Source organism: Suncus etruscus, chromosome 1 (assembly GCF_024139225.1).
Source record: "Suncus etruscus isolate mSunEtr1 chromosome 1, mSunEtr1.pri.cur, whole genome shotgun sequence".
Taxonomy (NCBI): domain Eukaryota; kingdom Metazoa; phylum Chordata; class Mammalia; order Eulipotyphla; family Soricidae; genus Suncus; species Suncus etruscus.
Window position 1 is genome coordinate 163,701,769 of NC_064848.1, and position 19,131 is coordinate 163,720,899.

General features: G+C 40.6%; 1 non-coding gene across 1 annotated transcript; it reads left to right on the forward strand.

The window, feature by feature from the left end:
* Positions 1 to 12,296: 12,296 nt before the first annotated feature.
* On the forward strand, positions 12,297 to 12,359 carry LOC126030196 (U7 small nuclear RNA). Its single transcript, XR_007503086.1, has one exon. It is a non-coding gene; the product is annotated as a U7 small nuclear RNA (small nuclear RNA).
* Positions 12,360 to 19,131: the final 6,772 nt, after the last annotated feature.

Consider the following 19,131-nt stretch of genomic DNA (forward strand, 5'->3'; position numbering starts at 1 on the left):
GGAAGGAAGAAAGGAAGGAAGAAAGGAAGGAAGAAGGGAAGGAAAGAAAGAAGAAAGGAAGGAAGGAAGGAAGAAAAAAGAAAGGAAGGAAGGAAGGAAGGAAGGAAGAAAGAAAGAAAGAAAGAAAGAGAAAAAAGAGAAAGAAAGAAAGAAAGAAGAAAGGAAGAAAAAAGAAAGGAAGGAAGGAAGAAAAAAGAAAGGAAGGAAGGAAGAAAGAAAGAAACAAAGAAAGAAAGAAAGGAAGGAAGGAAAGAAAGAAGAAAGGAAGGAATGAAGGAAGAAAAAAGAAAGGAAGAAAGGAAGGAAGGAAGGAAGAAAGAAAGAAACAAAGAAAGAAAGAAAGAAAGAAAGAGAAAGAAAGAAAGAAAGAAAGAAAGAAAGAAAGAAAGAAAGAAAGAAAGAAAGAAAGAAAGAAAGAAAGAAAGAAAGAAAGAAAGAAAGAAAGAAAGAAAGAAAGAAAGAAAGAAAGAAAGAAAAGAAAGAAGAAAGAAAGGAAGGAAGAAAAAGAAAGGAAGGGAGAAAGAAAGAAGAAAAAGAAAGAGAGGAAGAAAGACAGAAAGAAAGAAAAAGAAAACAAAGTTTAGAAATAAGAACTATATTTTTATGCTTGAAATAGAAATAAACAGCAGTTTCCTCTCTACAGAGTCTGCATTCTGCAAGGCATTTACCTTGCATGTGGTCAACCGGGGATCAATGTCATATGATTCCCTGAAAACAGACAGTAACTATTTCTTAGTGCAGAGCTGGGAGTAACCCCTGAGCATTGCTGGGTATGGCCCCCAAACAAAACAAAACCCACTTTTAAATATGCATTTGAACCCTGCTCGCTTCCCCATCCCACTTAAACACTCTAAAGATAGAACTACATCTTGGGGCCGGAGAGATGGCATGGAGGTAAGTCATTTGCCTTGCATGCAGGAGGATGGCAGTTTGAATCCCGGCATCCCAAATGGTCCCCCAAGCCTGCCAGGAGCAATTTCTGAGTGTAGAGCCAGGAGTAACCCCTGAGCGCTGCTGGGTGTGACCCCCCCAAAAAAAAACAAAAAATAAATGAATGAATAAATAAATAAAGATAGACTACATCTATTGTGCTGCAACCTTTTTGCTTGTTCCTTTTTACATGGGGGCTGTGCAAAAGTTCTATCCAAGGAGGAGTCTCAGAGCCCAATCAGCACTCCTGGCAGTCTGACTGAGAGACTAGTTCTCTTTATTTTGTTTTGTTCTCTTTATTTTATTTTATAGACTCTTTATTTTGTTACTGAGAAAATGCCAGTGAGAAGTTAAGGGATTTGTCTTATGACAGAACTGAGATTTAAACCCTGGGAGTTAGATTCCATAGTCTGCAGTGGCCTACAGCCCTGGTCTACAGTCCTACCAGGCTGTCTTCTCTTGAGAAGAGGCCTACCCCTAAAGCATGTGGGGCCAGCATGCAAGTGGTCTGTGCCTTCCATCAAAATGTTAAAGATCAGAAATCAGTAGTCAGGGTTCAGATAGAGTACAAAAATTAAAATGCTTTACTCTTAATGTCATGCTAAGGTCCTTCTTCAGTGCGTGCTCCTGGAAGTGAACTCCAACACTGAAAAGTGTAGCCCTAAAACACAACCTCTCCCCAAAATAATTTAAGTTGAGTATAAATTACATATATTCTGACATTAAGTCAACAAACTCATAAAATATGATCCAGACACCTCTCATTCAAAAATGTCTTATAACAATAGCATAAAACATTTAAAAAATGTTTAAAAAAAAAAAAAAAAAGTCGGGCCCGGAGAGATAGCACAGCGGTGTTTGCCTTGCAAGCAGCCAATCCAGGACCAAAGGTGGTTGGTTCAAATCCCGGTGTCCCATATGGTCCCCCGTGCCTGCCAGGAGCTATTTCTGAGCAGACAGCCAGGAGTAACCCCTGAGCACCTCCGGGTGTGACCCAAAAAACCAAAAAAAAAAAAAAAATTTAAAATAAGAAAGCAGACTGTTGGGGACGGAGAGATAGCATGCAGGTAGAGTGTTTGCCTTGCCTGCAGAAGGACAGTGGTTCGAATTCCAGCATTCCATAGGGTCCCCCAAGCCTGCCAGGAGCAATTTCTAAGCACAGAGCCAGGAATAATCCCTGAGTGCTGCCGGGTATGACCCAAAAACCAAAAAAAAAAAAAAAAAAAAAAAAAAGATAAGAAAGAAAGAAAGAAAAAGAAAAGAAAAGAAAAGAAAGACTGTTTTTGAAGAGTATAAGTCAGGGGTCTCAAACTCAATTTACCTGGGGGGGCCGCAGGAGGCAAGGTTGGGGTGAGGCAGGGCCGCATAAGGGATTTCACAAAAAAAATGTCCTCAAACGTCATTATTAACAGTTTTAATTATTTCTTCTGAACATGAATAAAACATTGAGTGAAGATCATAAACGGTTCTTCTTTTGCCTATTCCTTGCTGCCAGAGACTTGACAGCGCTTCTCACAAATCTGAACCACATTTGGCTTTAGAGGGGAAGCAGTTGAGACCCTCAGTATGGTTTGAAGATGATCATCATTAAGTCTAGGCCTGTACTTTGACTTATTGAAGTTCAATGTGGAGAATAACTTTTCACACAAATATGTGCTCCCAAAAAGGCACATGGTGTGCTTGAACATTTGGGAAAGCTCAGGGAAGCTGAGGGGGACAATTCTCTGAAAAATTGTCCAGGCATGGGGCCGGGAAGGTGTGCTAGAGGTAAGGTGTCTGCCTTGCAAGCACTAGCGTAGGATGGACCTCGGTTCGATCCCCCGGCATCCCATATAGTCTCCTCAAGCCAGGAGCGATTTCTGAGGGCATAGCCAGTAGTAACCCCTGAGTGTCAAACAGGTGTGGCTCAAAAACAAACAAACAAAAAAAAAACAGGGGCCGGAGAGATAGCATGGAGGTAAGGCATTTACCTTTCATGCAGAAGGTCATCGGTTCGAATCCCGGCATCCCATATGGTCCCCTGTGCATGCCAGGAGCAATTTCTGAGCACGGAGCCAGGAAAAAAACCCTGAGACTGCTGGGTGTGACCCAAAAACCACAAAAAAAAAAAAAATTGCCCATGCATGTCTGCTTTTCCACTAATCTCCCTGAACTAGGCTTTGAGATCAGAGTTGCATTGCAGGTCAATGAGCTCCATTTGAAGTACAGGAGGGGCATCTTGCACATCAAAGGAAAAAGGGTCCATAAAAATTTGGAAAGTGGCTCTATGCTTTTTGAAGTCTGCAAATCTGTGATCAAATTCCTTCTCTAGCTTAAAAATAGCATTAATATATTTCTCACCACTGAATGGTATGCCTGCATTCACAAGTTCCTTGCATGCTGGGAAGTGGCAAAGGTTTATCTGAGAGAACTGGGATTTCCATAACACAAGTTTTGTGGAGAATGCTCTACGTTGTCATAGGCAGCACTGATAAGCTGCCCCAGGCCTTGTAACATCTTGTTTAGTACATTCAGCTTATGTGTGATGTCAAAAAGAAAAGCTAAGTCCATGAGCCATTTGTGATCACTCAACTCAGAAACAGCATTCCCATCCTTCTCCATGAAGGCTTTCACTTCTCTCAACTCAAAAAAATCTTTTCAGGACATTTCTCCTGCTAAGCCAATGTACCTCGGAGAAATAGAGCACATCTCCATATTCTGACTCCATTTCCTCTCAAAAAGCATGGAACCTCCTGTGCTTTAAGCCTCTGGATCTGATTTGGTTGATGCATTTCACAACAACAGACATCACATTGTCACACGGCGGGCATTTACTGCAAAGGGCCTGCTGATGGATAATGCAGTGAAGAGCAATGGCCTTCTCTACACCCTCCTCTTCAAGTTTTTTTGAACAAGTACCACCAGTCCATTTTTCCTCCCTGTCATCGATGGCGCTCCATCAGTTATTATTCCCAACAAACCTCTTCCATGGCAAACCTGCATTCTCAATGGCATCACACGAGATGCCCAAAATATCCCATTAGTGGTGGTCTGGCCATGCATTGGAATTATTGTGAGCAGCTCCTCTGTCAATTCAAAATTGCATCAACACCACGGACATAAATTGTGACCTGCACAGTTTGTAACATGAAATAATTAACGATGGGGCTGGATGGCGATGGATGGAGGCCTTTGTGCTTAGGGCCCCAGCCACGTGGCTTCATCCCCCATCCAGCCGGCCGGGACCCAGGCCCAGGTGGTCGCGTAATCAAGACCTCACTCACAGGCAGGCTTCAGGAAGAATCATCTTTATTCATGCCCCTATTCACCACATGTGTGTGGCCTATCACATAACCTTTTAAGCACTAGTTATTCTTGGCCCTGCATCTAAAACTCCTTTCAGCCATCTTCCCTTTGGGCTCCATGCTGGTCCAAAGACCAGAAAACACAGAAACCCAAAAGCCAGAGCGCCCAGCAGCGCAAAAACGGGCAAAGAGCCAAAAGGCCAAAAGGCCAAAAAGGCCAAAAGGGCCGAATTCCCTTGGTCCAAGCCTTATATAACATTTCCCAGACCCCTCCCAGAAATGGGGAGGGTCTAGCAGGTAAGGTTACACCTACTATCCCGGTTCCCAAGACCCCTCCCAGAAGTGGGTGGGTCTAGGGTTTTAAATAGGGTACACCCCACACACAGTGTCTGTTTATATCTGTGCCCCTCGTCAAGAGCAACTGAGTATGCATCAAAAACATTTTCCTTTCTCACACAGTTGATGATAAATGTCACTTGACATGTCAGAAATGCGCTCTGCCACAGTGTTGGCAGAAAGGCTGATTTTGCTAAACTGACCTTTCTTTTCTGGACAGAATAATACTTGCAGCCTGTAACATGCATTTTTTAACAAACTCATCCTTCTGTGAATGGTTTCCCTGCCTTAGCAATCATCTCACTAACCATGTAACTAGCTTCAACTGATGCAACATTCTCTTTGGTTGCTTTCTTGAAGAAATCTTGTTGCCTCAGTAGACATGCTTTAAGACTGGCAACCTGCTTGGCTCTCTCATTTCCTTGATATTTTGGCACATTCCTCAGCATGTTTAGTTGAATAATGGCATTTCAAGTTGTATTCCTTGTGCACTGCAACTTTCTCTGAGCAAATAAGACATGTGGGGATGCCCCTGTGCTCAACAAAGAAATACTGCATCTCCCACTTTTCCTGAAATTGTCTGTGCTCGTCATCAATCTTTCTCTTCACTGCAGGCTTTGATGAAGTCATGATGAAGGTATGACAAAATCTAATTCTGTAATAAACTCCTCTCCCTTCTCTCCCTTAGGCCTCCGATAATGCAAGGGACAGCGCGCAGGAGCAGCGGAAATGACGTCTGAGCTAGGCGCAAAGTATTCGCGATTATTCACTTACCGAATATTCGCAATAAAAAATCGCATTAGTAAGAAAAAAAATCGCAAAAAATAGCATTGAACATTTGCGTACCCTGAACGGAACTGCTCGAGATATGCGAATGTTAATGCGATTTTTTTCTTACTAATGCGATTTTTATTGTGATTATTTGGTAAGCGAATAATCGCAAATACTGCGATATTTGAAGGCCAGCTGCGGGCCAGAAAATGTTGTACGAAACGGCCCAAGACTGCGAGTTTGAGACCCTTGATATAGGTATTCTTTGGGGGTGGGGGATAGAAGTCCTTGGGACACACCCAGTAATGCTCAGGGCTTCCTCCTGGCTCTGTGCTCAGGGATCATTCCTGGTGGTGGACAGGAACCATATGTTGTATCAGGGATCAAATTGAAGGTGACTGGGGCCAGCGAGGTGGCACTAGAGGTAAGGTGTCTGCCTTGCAAGCGCTAGCCAAGGAAGGGACTTGCGGTTCAATCCCCCGGCATCCCATATGACGATTTCTGACGCGTTAGCCAGGAGTAACCCCTGAGCATCAAACGGTGTGACCCAAAAAACCAAAAGAAAAAAAAATTGAAGGTGATCATATGTAAGACAAATGCTTTAACCCTTGTATTATCTCTCCAGCCCTAAATATTGGTTGACAACTTAGTAATATTTGGTTAATGGAGTAAAAGTGCTTATCTTCCTAATAATAAACATATTATTTCATACCATTAATTTTCTTGCCTTGTTTGCCACAATCTCTATTTTTAGTTAAATTAATGTTTCCACACAATCTGTTTCTACTAATGGTAATAGGTCCCTCGCTTTAAAAAAAAAATGTAGTTCTATGGCAAGAAACATAGTACAATGGGTTTAAGGTACATGTCTTAGTTTGTGGCTAACCTCAGTTAAGGTGCCAGCACTGCATATTGTCTCTTAAACACTGCATGTGGAATAAGCCCAGAGTGCTCTAGATGTGATTCCTCTAAAAGCCCCACCACCACCAAAAAAGATGCCAATTCTAAGAGAAATTTAGGATATCCCTGACATGGAATCTGTCCCCTGGCCTCTCAATGTCCCAGTCTTTTCATCCAGCACCACTGAGTGTGACCCAAGTAACCCATTGGCCTGAAGGAACTAGTACATTATATGCTCTGAGCACTAAATTGTCAGACACATACTACTCTGCCAGCATCTTTAGAGGTGGCTCCAGGCCCCCAGGTACCATTGGGGTCTTCCCTGTTAAAAACATTTTCTTTCTTTTTTTTTTTTGGTTTTTGGTTTTTGGGCCACACCCGGCGGTGCTCAGGGGTTACTCCTGGCTGTCTGCTCAGAAATAGCTCCTGACAGGCACGGGGGACCATATGGGACACCGGGATTCGAACCAACCACCTTTGGTCCTGGATCGGCTGCTTGCAAGGCAAACGCCGCTGTGCTATCTCTCCGGGCCCAAAAAAAAAAAAAAAAAATTTCATTAGGGCTGGAATGATAGCACAGCAGGTAGGGTGTTTTCCTTGCATGTGGCCGACCTGGGTTTAATCCCTGGCATCCCATATAGTCCCTGAGCCTGCAAAGAGTGATTCTTGAGTGCAGAGCCAGGAGTAACCCCTAAATTCACCCAGTGTGAACCCCCCCAAAAAAACCCAAAAATATTTTCATCAAATGTGCAAATATAAAACAATATATTTAGCTTACAACAATTATTGGAGGAGGGAGACTCCCAAACAGTACTCAAGGAACACAGGACCACTCCACTAATTTAACCAGATGTTTCAGTGATCCATTGCTAGAGTTCATGGGAGCCACTAGGGCCACACAGCAGTGTCTGAGGGACTTCAGGTCTATATCTACTTGAGGGCCATGTGGTATCAGGGGCCTATGCTTGCAAAGCAAATGGCCTGTTCACTGTGCTATCTTAGGAATCTCAATTTTCAAGCAAATTTATCTTCTAAATCTGGAGGTACCAAATACCTGTGACCAGGATACCTATTTTGTAAATAAAAGTGTCTTACTGAAATATCTATTAACTTATGTCTTTTTTATTTATTTTTTTTGGGGGGGGGGCCACACCCGGCGGTGCTCAGGGGTTACTCCTGGCTGTCTGCTCAGAAATAGCTCCTGGCAGGCACAGGGGACCATATGGGACACCGGGATTCGAACCAACCACCTTAGGTCCTGGATCGGCTGCTTGCAAGGCAAACGCCGCTGTGCTATCTCTCCTGGCCCTAATTTATGTCTTGTCTGATAACTACTTGCTTTTTTTTGAGGGGGTGATGTTGATGGAGCCAGGGCAAGCCACACTCATCTGTGCTCAGGGTTTACTCTTGGCTCTGCACTCAACGATCACTCCTAGCACTGCTTGGGGGGACCATCTGGGGTGCTGGGTATGGAACAAGAACTGGCCGTATGCATTTGTACTAATGATAGTTTTCTTGATCCAACTTCACAATTGAGTAACGAAACCAAATGGCTTGCACAGCCAAAATGTGTTACTTTCTGGCCCTTTGAAAAAATGTTTTTACTCCTTATTCTAAATCATTAAAATTATCTATGAAAATGGAAACAAAGTAAAAATTATAACCAGTGTCCAAATAGAAATATAACTATATAAATAAAGTTAATACTTATTGGTAGTTTGGGAAAATTAAATCATGAAATATTTGCGTTAATCTTAGTGCAACTGAAATTTAGCTCCTACCTCCATGACAATGTAAAGCATCAGTGCAGGGCTCATATAGGCTACATTATATGTACATATATATATATATTACATTTATATAGTCACATTAACTATAACTATGCATCAGTTAATATTGCAAAGTATTTCTCAGCTACCTACGTAACTCTTGGCAACACCATGGTAACTCCTGAATCGCTCCAGAGCCACTAATAGGAACTCAAAAAGAATGAAGAAAACAACTCAGCACTGTAGGGAAATGGCATACAGGGAGCAGGATGCATTCCTGCCCTCTGCCAGGAGTGAATCCATGAGTTGTTTTTTTTTTTTTTCACTGTTTCCCTTGGCCTGGTATTTTTGTTCCTAACATTCTCTTTGCACTGAGTCCAGCTCTAACAGTGGCAAACCACACTGATCTTCCTGGTATGGAAGAGAATACAGAGGGAGCAAGTGGGGTTGTAGAGGCTCCTGGGGGCTGAATACACTGGCACCAATGTGATGGTTTACAGTGCAACTGTGAGTGCCAGGCCTGAAGGACAGAGTTGGAGAGTTAGAGAATTTATTAATAAAAATTTTATATGTTTTATTTTTTTGAGTTTTTTTAGAGCCATACCTGGAAGTGCTAAGGACTTACTCCTGGCTCTGTACTCAGGGGTTACTCCTAACAGTGGGGAACCAGGGTACAAGGGGTGCAATTCATGTTCTGGTATGCACTCTGGCCCACTGGGCTATTTCTCTGGCCCCAGGTTTAATTTAATTATTAATCTTTTTTTGGCTTAGAAGCTATACCTACTGGTGCCCAGTGCTTCCTCCTGGCTCTGCAGTTAGAGAGCACTCCCAGAGGTGTTTGGGGGACCAAATGCAGTACCAATAAAAGAACCCAGGCCAGGACTGGCATGTAGTACAGCAAGTAAATTGTTTCCTTTACATTCTGCTAACCTGGGTTTGACCCCCGACATCCTGTATGGTTTCCCTGAGCAGAAGTGAGTTCTGAGCACAGAGACTAGCATAGAGAGTAGCCCCTGAGCATTTTTAGGTATGACCTAAAAACAAAACTTATAAAAAAAATTTAAAAATAAAATAGACCCAGTCAGTTCTGTGCCTGGCAAACATCTTACTCCTGTACTATGTGGCTTAGAAGTCCAGTGAATTTATAACTTTGTTTAAACACTTTATTTTACTTTTGTAAATGTATGGTTTACAAAGTTGTTGATAATATAGTTGTTTCGGATATTCAATGTTCTTACACCAATCCCACAATTGGTGTGACTTTTGTCCACTGGTGTCCTCAGTTTCCCTCCCACCCCCAAGCTTGCCCACTTATCAGGCAAGCTTATAATTTATTCTATGTTGCTTGTTACAACTACATGGGTAATGGAATTATCCAAATATCCAAATATACTTCTGCAAGATAAAAAATATAAAAATTGTTATGTTTCACAATGGGGTCATGAAAGTCATTGATCGCTGTCTGAGAGTTTGAGACTTTTGTGTTATTATTTTTGTTTATTAAGCTTAGTTGTCTTCGGTGCAATTTTCCCACCTAATTTGTTGTGCTCCTAGCAAATACAATACTGGGGTGTTAGAATTGTGGAATTTGAATGTGTCACATATGCTCCAGGATCTGTAGAACTGAAACTATTTTCAGCCTGACCCCTCCTGAGAGGTCCCCAGAGTTTTTAGCCTGAAGACCAGCTTACCTACCCATGAATTGCATCGACTTAGCTTGGCATCCCTTCTAAGATTGGTCATGAAGTTGTGAAGTTGTGCTACTGTTTACATGGTAGCAGCTATGGATGTGGGTGTGGCTACTGGGGCTTCTGGGTGTTCGGGGAAGGCTGCATGCCCCCACTCATAGAAGTCCCTAGAGTTTCCAGCCCCCAAGTGTTGTTGGCTTGGGATCTGTATAGAGATGAAGCCGTGAAGTTGGGCAGTTGGCATGGAAATGACTGTGGGATATGGGTATGGCTTCTGGGACTTTGGCAGAGCAGGGACTCAGTCTGCCCCCCTCCAAGGGCACCCCAAAGATTTCACCTAAAGATCAGGGTACCTATGACTTAGTGGCTTAGTTTGCATCTCTTAGTCCTGAAGCTGAGCTGTTGTTTACACTGTAGTGGTTGTGGGACATGGTACAAAATCAGTTGAAGTACCATGTATAATGTCACTTAATCTGTTCCACAATGCCTGGTCCAGTGTGAGTTTCCTAGCTTTCCTTGTCTTCAGCCCCAGTACCCTACCTGTATTCAACCATGTGTTCAATTAGGCAAGCCCTACCTGATCCTGGAAAGAAAGAGAGGAGAGAGGAGAGAAAGACTGGAGAGGAAACAGAAAGAAGTGGCTAAAAAATCCCAAAACCAAGGCATTGTATCTATCTTACCAGGGACCGATTCAGAATTAACTATTCAAGAAATTCCTTTAACTGCAATACTTAATTAGATACAACTGAGGTTTTCTATATGATCCTTATACCAAATGGAGTGCTTTTTGTAAAACTAAATAAATTCTTTAATTGAATCACCATGAGAAACAGAGCTACAAGTTTGTTCATGATTGAGTTTCAGTGAAAAAAATGTAAAACATCTTTCACCAGTGCACATTTCCCACCACCAATGTCCCCAGTTTCCCATCAGGCACTCCCCACTGTCCTGTCCCCTGCCTCTATGGAAGGCATCTTTCTTCTCTCTCTCTCTCTCTCTCTTTTTCTCTTAGACACAGTGGTTTGCACTTGTTACTGAACGGGTGGAGTGCCAAGGACTTTTCTGTATTGCGTTTCTGGATCCCCTAGGACAGTGGTCGGCAACCTGCGGCTCGCGAGCCACAGGCTCTTTACACTTTTAATTTTGCTCTTCTGTGTGCCAGGCAGCCGCTCCAGGAGTCAGGACTCTGCTCCTAACCTCTGTCAGTGTGCGCCCTGTGTACAGCCCCTGAGGCTCCAAGAGTGTAAGATGATACCCAGCATCAACCCTAAACAAAGGTGTTCCCCCAACGTCATCCTTTCTTAAACCGCTTTCTTTGATATGTAAAAGCACACTGAATATGTATTTTGTCTCTCTCTTGACCTGAAGCCTCCTGGTATTGGGAATTGGTTTTAATAAAGAAAGAGGTGTTCTAGCTTTTTGGGCTCGAGGCAGAGAGTACAAGGTAAAAGGCCATGAACTCCATGATCATCCTTTCCTGGCTAGCTTGGTTTAGTATTTCTTTCCTGCTACCCTGCTTCTTCAGACCAGGTTGGGTGGGGTTTAGAAATACAGTGCCTAGAGTGATCTTAAAACACATATTTTATTTTGCACATGAGTGGGCATCTTCCATGAAGGGATTCTCAACTCAGAGTTTTTTCCCCGTGGATTCTCATGGTCAGAGTACTCATGATTAAAGTTGTGAGCTAATGCCCTTAAATGCTGTTTTTCATACTGATTATGACTTTCGGCATAGTATAAGTGCCAATCAGAAACTTTTTGCAAGAGTGGAAACATTTCAATATCTCCTTCTCAGACACAGCTATCCCAGAATCAGATTCTTTTTTGAACACATCCATCTTATGTCTCATTGTAAAAACTACTTGTGAAACTCCCCTGCAGAGAAATATTAAATTCATAGAGAAAATGAACAATGTCTGCCAAATACACAAATACCCACCCATTCCTTGTCCAACTGGGGCTGTACAAAGTCAGAGTTCTGCTCTCACAGGAACTGCACTACTTCTTCCCTCTTGCCAACAAGATGAGAGAGCACCCTTCCCTGAACAGCCACTTCACTTCATGGAGAAGATGCTAGTAGTGGACATCCAGTCTCACCCAGGGTGGTGAATAGCCTGGATTTGATCACAATTGTAAATTTCACAAATTATCTTTACTGTGTCATCTGTCACAGAGTTTAGTTCAGCAGGGAGTTTTTTTGAATCCAGTCTATCATACAGTGAGTGGATACAATGTACAGGTGTGCAACTTCTGTTTCTTGTGACTACACAAAAGCACTGAGCCATGCACAGTGCATCATCTGTACATACATCAACACATCAGATTATTATTCTGAGTGAAATGAATCAGAAGGAGAGGTGTAGACATAGAATAATCATTTGTGGCATATAAAAATAATAAATGGCAATATGGTAATAATATCTAGAGAAAATAGGGATGAGGGACAGGAGGACTAGTCCATGATAGGAAGCTTGCCATAAAAAGTGGTGAGTTCAGTAAGAATAGAGAAAGGTATTTTATGACATTGATAGTTGGAACATATCACTCTGGACAAGAACTGGATGCTGAAAATGGCTAAGTGACATGCATGGTACCCTTTAATTAACTATATTGCAAACAAGTGTTACAGCTCTTTTAGAATTTGTTCAGCAAGGCCTGCTGGTCTCCACCGGAAGGCACCGTTAAAAAAACAAACAATATTGCAAACCACGGTGTCATAAAGAAAAGTTTGCAAACCTCAGTGTCATAAAGAAAAAGAGAGATAGAGATAAAAAAGCAAAATGCCGGCCCTTGACATAGGTAGAGGAGGGTGAAGGGGAAGGAAACAAGGGACATTGATGGTGGGGAAAGTGCACTGGTGAAGGGTGGTGTACATTCTATGATTGAAACTCAAGTATGAATAATTTTGTAACAAATATGCTTAAATAAAAAATTATTTAAAAAAATTTTCAGGCACTCTATCATAATTCCTTTATGATATATCATATGCCTTTAACAAAGTGCCATTTTTGTTTTTGTGTGTATTTATTTTGGTTTCTTGCAGCATACACTAAAGTATCAATAAGTTTTTTTCCTTTTAGTGAAATCATTACTTTTCTCTGGAACACTGTCCTTGCTTTTAAAGATTGTTAAAAGGTTTTTCTCTTTTACCTGTTTCATCTCCATATTGTAGGGTTTCAAATTTTCAGCACATTTTGGTTATCAAGAGAAAATGTTTTGAAACCTATTATCAAAAATCAAAGCAGTTTTCCTAAAGAAGCGTATTCACTATCCAGAATTAACAATCAGTGGATTCAAAAACTGTATTTCATGGTGGATGTTACTTCACATCTAAATCAGCTTAATCATAAACTACAGGGGAAAGGAAACACGATTTTTTCTATGTTAGAAGTTATTTCGTTTGAAAACAAATTACCTGCTTTTGCTCAAGATTTTGACAGAGAAACTTTAATTCACCTTCCAAGCCTGTTGAAACATTGCCAAGAAAATAATTCTGATATTGGCATTACCTATTTTAAAACAGCACTTTTAAATATGAGGGAAACTTTTCTCAAGAGGTTTCAGGATTACAGAAACAGCAAAGCGACATTGGCCTTTGTTAGAAAACCTCTGGATGCCACTGTAACGAAATTAGATTTTTCTCCCTTTAAAATCGACATTGGCAACTTTGAAATGCAATTTTTGGATTTAAAAACAAAGAACTGTGGAGCTCGAAATTTGAACATCTTTGTACTAATTTAGAAAGATTGGAGAAATACAAATGTGAACTTAGTTCACAGCACAAGTGGTCTGCTTTGAAAGACCTGGAGAAGGAAGATATGTTGATTTTTAACAGCTGGAATAGTATTCCTGACTCATATAATCAACTAAAAAAAAGCTAGCATTTGCTGTTCTTTCCTTGTTTGGGTCTACATATTTATGCCAACAATCATTTTCAAGCATGAATCTTATCAAGAATAAATTGAGAAATCGTCTCATCAATGAGAACCTGGAATCGTGCCTAAAATTAAAAACAACATTCAAACCTGACTTACTCAAACTATCCAAGGAAATGCAAGGCCAATGTTCACATTAGTGTTTGTGACTTTGTCAGTCATTGTCAGGATGTAATTTTCTCTACATTGTAAGGCAAATTTTATGGAATTTAATGTTATCGATAAATAATATCGTTCTAAAGTTTTTGTTTTATTAGTTGTGCTATTTGTATCCTTCCGACCTATGTGGATACTTGCATGCAGAATATTTTCAATAAAAACTTATTGAAACTAAAAACAGTGTACCATCCTATGTATTTTTGATTTTAAAAATGTGGCTCTTGGGGCTAGAGAGATAGCATGGAGGTAAGGCGTTTGCCTCTCATACAGAAGGTCGGTGGTTCAAATCCTGGCATCCCATATGGTCCCCTGAGCCTGCCAGGAGTGATTTCTGAGGATAGAGCCAGGAGTAACATATGAGCGCTGCCAAAAAAAATTAAAAAGTGGCTCTCAAAATAAATTTCAATCGTGGTTTTGGTGAGATTTGGCTCAGTTGAAAAAAAAAAGGTTGCCGACCACTGCCCTAGCATATATTTCTAGGAGCAATATTGCTGGGCCTTAAGGAAGCACAGTTTCTAGTTTTTTGAGGAATTTCTATTTGTTTTCCAAAAAAGGCCAGACCAGTCTATATTTCCACCAGAAGTGAATGAGAGTACCTGTCTCTCCACATCTGTGCCAGCACTAGTTATTCTTGTTCTTTTTTTTTTTTTTTCCTTTGGTTTTGGGGCCACATCCGATGACAGTCAGGTGTTACTCCTGACTAGGCACTCAGAAATCGCCCCTGGCTTTGGGACCATATGGGATGCTGGGGGATCGAACTTCGGTCTGTCCTAGGTTAGCACGTGTAGGGTGGCAAACCACCCTACTGCCTGCACCACTGCTCAGGCCCCTATTCTTGTTCTTTTTGATATGTGTCAGTCTCTGTAGTGTGAGATGGTATCTCATTGTTGTTTTGATTTGCATATCCCTGATGATTAATGATGTGAAAAGGCATCTGTATTTCTTCTTGGAGGAAGTTTCTGTTCATCTCCTCTCATTTTTGGATGGAGTGTTTCAATTTTATGATTAAGGGCCAGAGGTACATCAGTTAGGACACTTAATTTACACGTGGCCAATGCAGGTTTCATCCCTGATACCTCTTGAGCCTTGTCAGGTGTGATCCCTAAGAATCCCAAATTAAAACAAAAATCAATGATTAGGGAAGTTGTTTTTTGGGCTTGAACCCCGAGAATGTTGCCAGCAGTTGATTATGTGTACTCTTTCTTTAACAACCCTTTCATTCCTTCCAGAAATAATTACTATCCTGACTTGAAAAATAATATTTACCTTGCTTCTAATTCCTCAACAATATAAATTTATTTTGCATATTTTGGGAAAATAAATTTTAAAATAAATCACATTCTATTAAGTGTTTGTCTCTGTATTTATTGTTTGCTCCCAACATTATATCTGCAAACTTTTTGGGTGGTCACATATAGTAAGCATAGTCATGATTTGTTTTCCTCACAGAATTGTACTCTATAAATGAATATGTCACAATTTATTCACTCAGTCCACATATGAAAATTTAAACTGTTTCTAATATTCTGGTTTAACAAGAAACCAGCAGTGGTTATTCATCAAACATGATTCCTGGTGCTGAATTTTAATGGTATTTTTTTTTAGTCTTCCTCATATTCAACTTTTCCAGGAAATGCAAAATTTTCATGCTAAGCTTATCAAATGCTGAGTTTAACACAGTGGTTCACCAATTTATACATCTTGTAAGCAGTGTATGAGAGATTTTCTGTATTGTCACATCATATCCTCATTAAAACCTTAGTAATGTCAGGCTTTGGTTTTCCTTAATATGTATGTAGTGCTAGTCCTTGGTGGTTTTAATTTGTAATTTGCTAATTATTAATGTGACTGAACACCTTTTCATGTGCTAATTAGATATTTGGATGCCTAGTCATTTTCTGTGCCAATTTTCAATTGGTTTGTTTATTATTTATACAGTTTTTAATGGCAGTTAATTTTTTTCTCTGTGTTTCACCACATACCATATAAAAGTTGCCATCTTAAGAGTGTGATTAACTGGTATTAAAAATACTTACGTTGTCTGGGGCCAGAGAGATAGCATGGAGGTGGGGCATTTGCCTTGCATGCAGAAAGATGGTGGTTAGAATCCCAGCATCCTGGATGGTCCCCTGAGCTTGCCAGGAGCGATTCTGAGTGTAGAACCAGGAGTAAACCCTGAACACTGCCGATGTGACCCCCCAAAAAAACAACAGCAAAAATATTTACGTTGTTGTATAACCATCACCATCAACCATTCTCATAACTCTTTCATCTTGTAAACCTGAAACACTTCTACCTGTTAGCTCCCCATTCTCTGCTCCCCCATCTGGTTATTTATTTGGTTTTGATATCTTTTTCTTGGGTGATTTTGATTAGTTGTGAATATCTTTTCTCACTCTTTGAACTGCCTTCTTTCTCTGTTAAGAAGTTTTATATTTTCATGTAGTCAAGAATTACATTTCCTTTATAATTTGTACCTTTTGTAACTATATTTAACAATTATTTTCCTACCCTGACATCTTGAAGAAAACATCTTGTTTTCTAAAATCATTATCTTAAAACTTTAGGTTTGCATTTCATCTGGTATTGATTTTTTTTTATGGTGTGAGGTAGGGATCCAAATTCATTCTCCACCTCCCACATAAGACCACTCAGTTGATCCAGCACTATTTACTACAAAATTTATACTTTTTCTTCTATTCTGAAATCCACCTGAAGTAGCACTATATCCACAAACTTACTCGTGAACTCCTTTTTTTTTTTTAATCTTTCCTTGGTCTATGGGTCTATCCCTGGTTAAATACCACACGTCATAGTTACTTCAAATTTACAATAATGTTTATATTTTGTTGGCCAAGTGTACTATGTTATAGGAAAAAATCAAATGTCTCGATTATTCTTGGTCTTTCTCATTTCCATGAAAAGTTTAGAATTATCTGATCAAATTCCACAAAAGAAGAAAAGGCAGCTGGGATTTTATTGGAAGGCATTAAATCTATAAATCAAATTGGGAGACCATTGAGTTTGCCAACCCACAAACCTAGTATAGTTCTGCTATTACTGAGTCCTTTTAAAAGAAAAACAGATTTATTGAAATATGACTGACATACAGCAAAACTGCCCATATTTCAAGTACACAATTTGATAAATCAGCATTGATGTACATTGATAAAGTCAACAAGCACAATAATGAGCAGATTCATCAACCCCAAGATTTCTTCATTTCCACTAGTAACATTCCTGCCCTCCCTTCTACCATGATAATTTTATGTGCTTATTTTCCATCTATATGCATTAATAAAATGAATATTAAAAGATCACAATTTACATGGGTGCCCTTTTTCACAGAGTCAACCTTCTTCTGCCTTCATTTTTATTCTATTCATATATGTAGGGGTTTTTGTTTTTTTTTTAATTTTGGAGCCACACACCAGATGATGCTTCTGGGTCTATTCTCAGAAATTCCTCCTGGTAGGCTCAGGGAACTGTATGGGATGTCAGGGATCAAACTTGGGTCAATTGCATGCAAGTCATGCACCTTGCCCTCTGTACTATTGTTCGGGCCCACATATGTGTGTTTTGTAGATAGCATGATTAGACTTCTATTGTAGTTCATGTTGATAATCCTTTTTTTAAATTGAAGTAATTATATATCAATCATATCTATCTATATCTTTGAGTTTACAGTCATCACCTAGCTTTTGCTTTCTATTTGTCTTACGTTTTCTTCTCCTTTCTTACATTCTTTTGGAAAAGTTTTTTTTTTTTTTTTTTTTTTTTGGTGGGATGATGACCAGAGTCACACTGGACTGTGCTCAGGACACTATGAGTGCTGGGGTTGGAACCAGGGGCTGTGAAGTCTGCCAGACTTGCACTTCAGCCCTTAGAACTATATCCCCAACCCCTGGAGTAGTTTTATCTATACATGGAAAAGCATTTTCTATTTTTGCACTTTAGTTACTCTTCATTCTTCTCTCAAAATCTTGAACCAGGAGCATTTTCCATCTATAGAAATAGATCACTGAATTTTTTTTCTTATTGTTTTTGTTTTGGGGTAATATCCAGCAATACTCAATGGTTACTCCTGGCTCTGAGCTTGGGAATTATTTATGACTCCTAGCAGTGCTCAGGGATGCCAAGGATTAAACCTGGGTCAGCTTCATGCAAGGCAAGTGCCATACCCACTGTACTATCATTCCCCCTCCCATAATTTTCTTTAGTGAGACTTTATTGGTAGGAATTTTTTCTAAGATACTTTCCTGTCCACTTCCCCTGGTTGAATGACCAGGGATCTCCCAGAGCTGTTAGTGGTGTTGCATGCTTTGGTTTCCTCACTAAGAACAACACACTTTTTTTTGGTGGTGTCAGGGAACCCAAATGGCAATGTTGCCAAGAAGAAACCTGGGTATGAGGCCAAGGATAAAATTCTTGGTGTAATGCCTTCAAATCAGGTGTCCCGGGGCCGGAGAGATAGCATGGAGGTAAGGCATTTGCCTTTCATGCAGGAGGTCATCAGTTCGAATCCCGGCGTCCCATATGGTCTCCCGTGCCTGCCAGGAGCGATTTCTGAGCATGGAGCCAGGAATAACCCCTGAGCACTGCCGGGTGTGACCCAAAAACCACAAAAAAAAAAAAATCAGGTGTCCCATTACCAAACCACATCCCAGGCCTTAAGATCCTGTAAGATGTTCTCTTGAACTGCTATTTTGGAATAATAGTGTATAGATAGGACAATCTCGACTTACTTTCTCTCATCCAAGATGCTCTTCTACTGTCTTTCCACTTCCACTAAGCTTCCTAAAAAACCATTCTTTTTTTTTTTCTTTTTTTTTTTGTGGTTTTTGGGTCACACCTGGCAGTGCTCAGGGGTTATTCCTGGCTCCATGCTCAGAAATTGCTCCCGGCAGGCACAGGGGACCATATGGGGCACTGGGATTCGAACCGATGACCTCTTGCATGAAAGGCAAACGCTTTACCTCCATGCTATCTCTCCAGCCCCTAAAAAACCATTCTTAAGTAACACATCTTTTCTTTCAGACCCAGAAGTGCTGGGGCATTGGGGCTATGCCCAGCTGTGCTGTGGGAACATGGCACGTGGTGCTGAGGATTGAACTAAAATCTTTTGGAGGAAGTTGTTTTGTTTTATGGGTCACACCTGGCTGGCTCTCAGTACTTACTCCTGGCTCTGTGTTTATGAATCACTTTTAGAAGGCTCAGGGGACCATATAAGGTGCCAGGGATAGAACTCCACTATGCCAAGTACAAAGCAAGCTCCCCACCTGCTGTACTATTCCTCTAGCATTAAAACCTGTTATTTAAAAAATAAAATCCGTTTTTAAATTTCTTTTCTTCTCTTCCC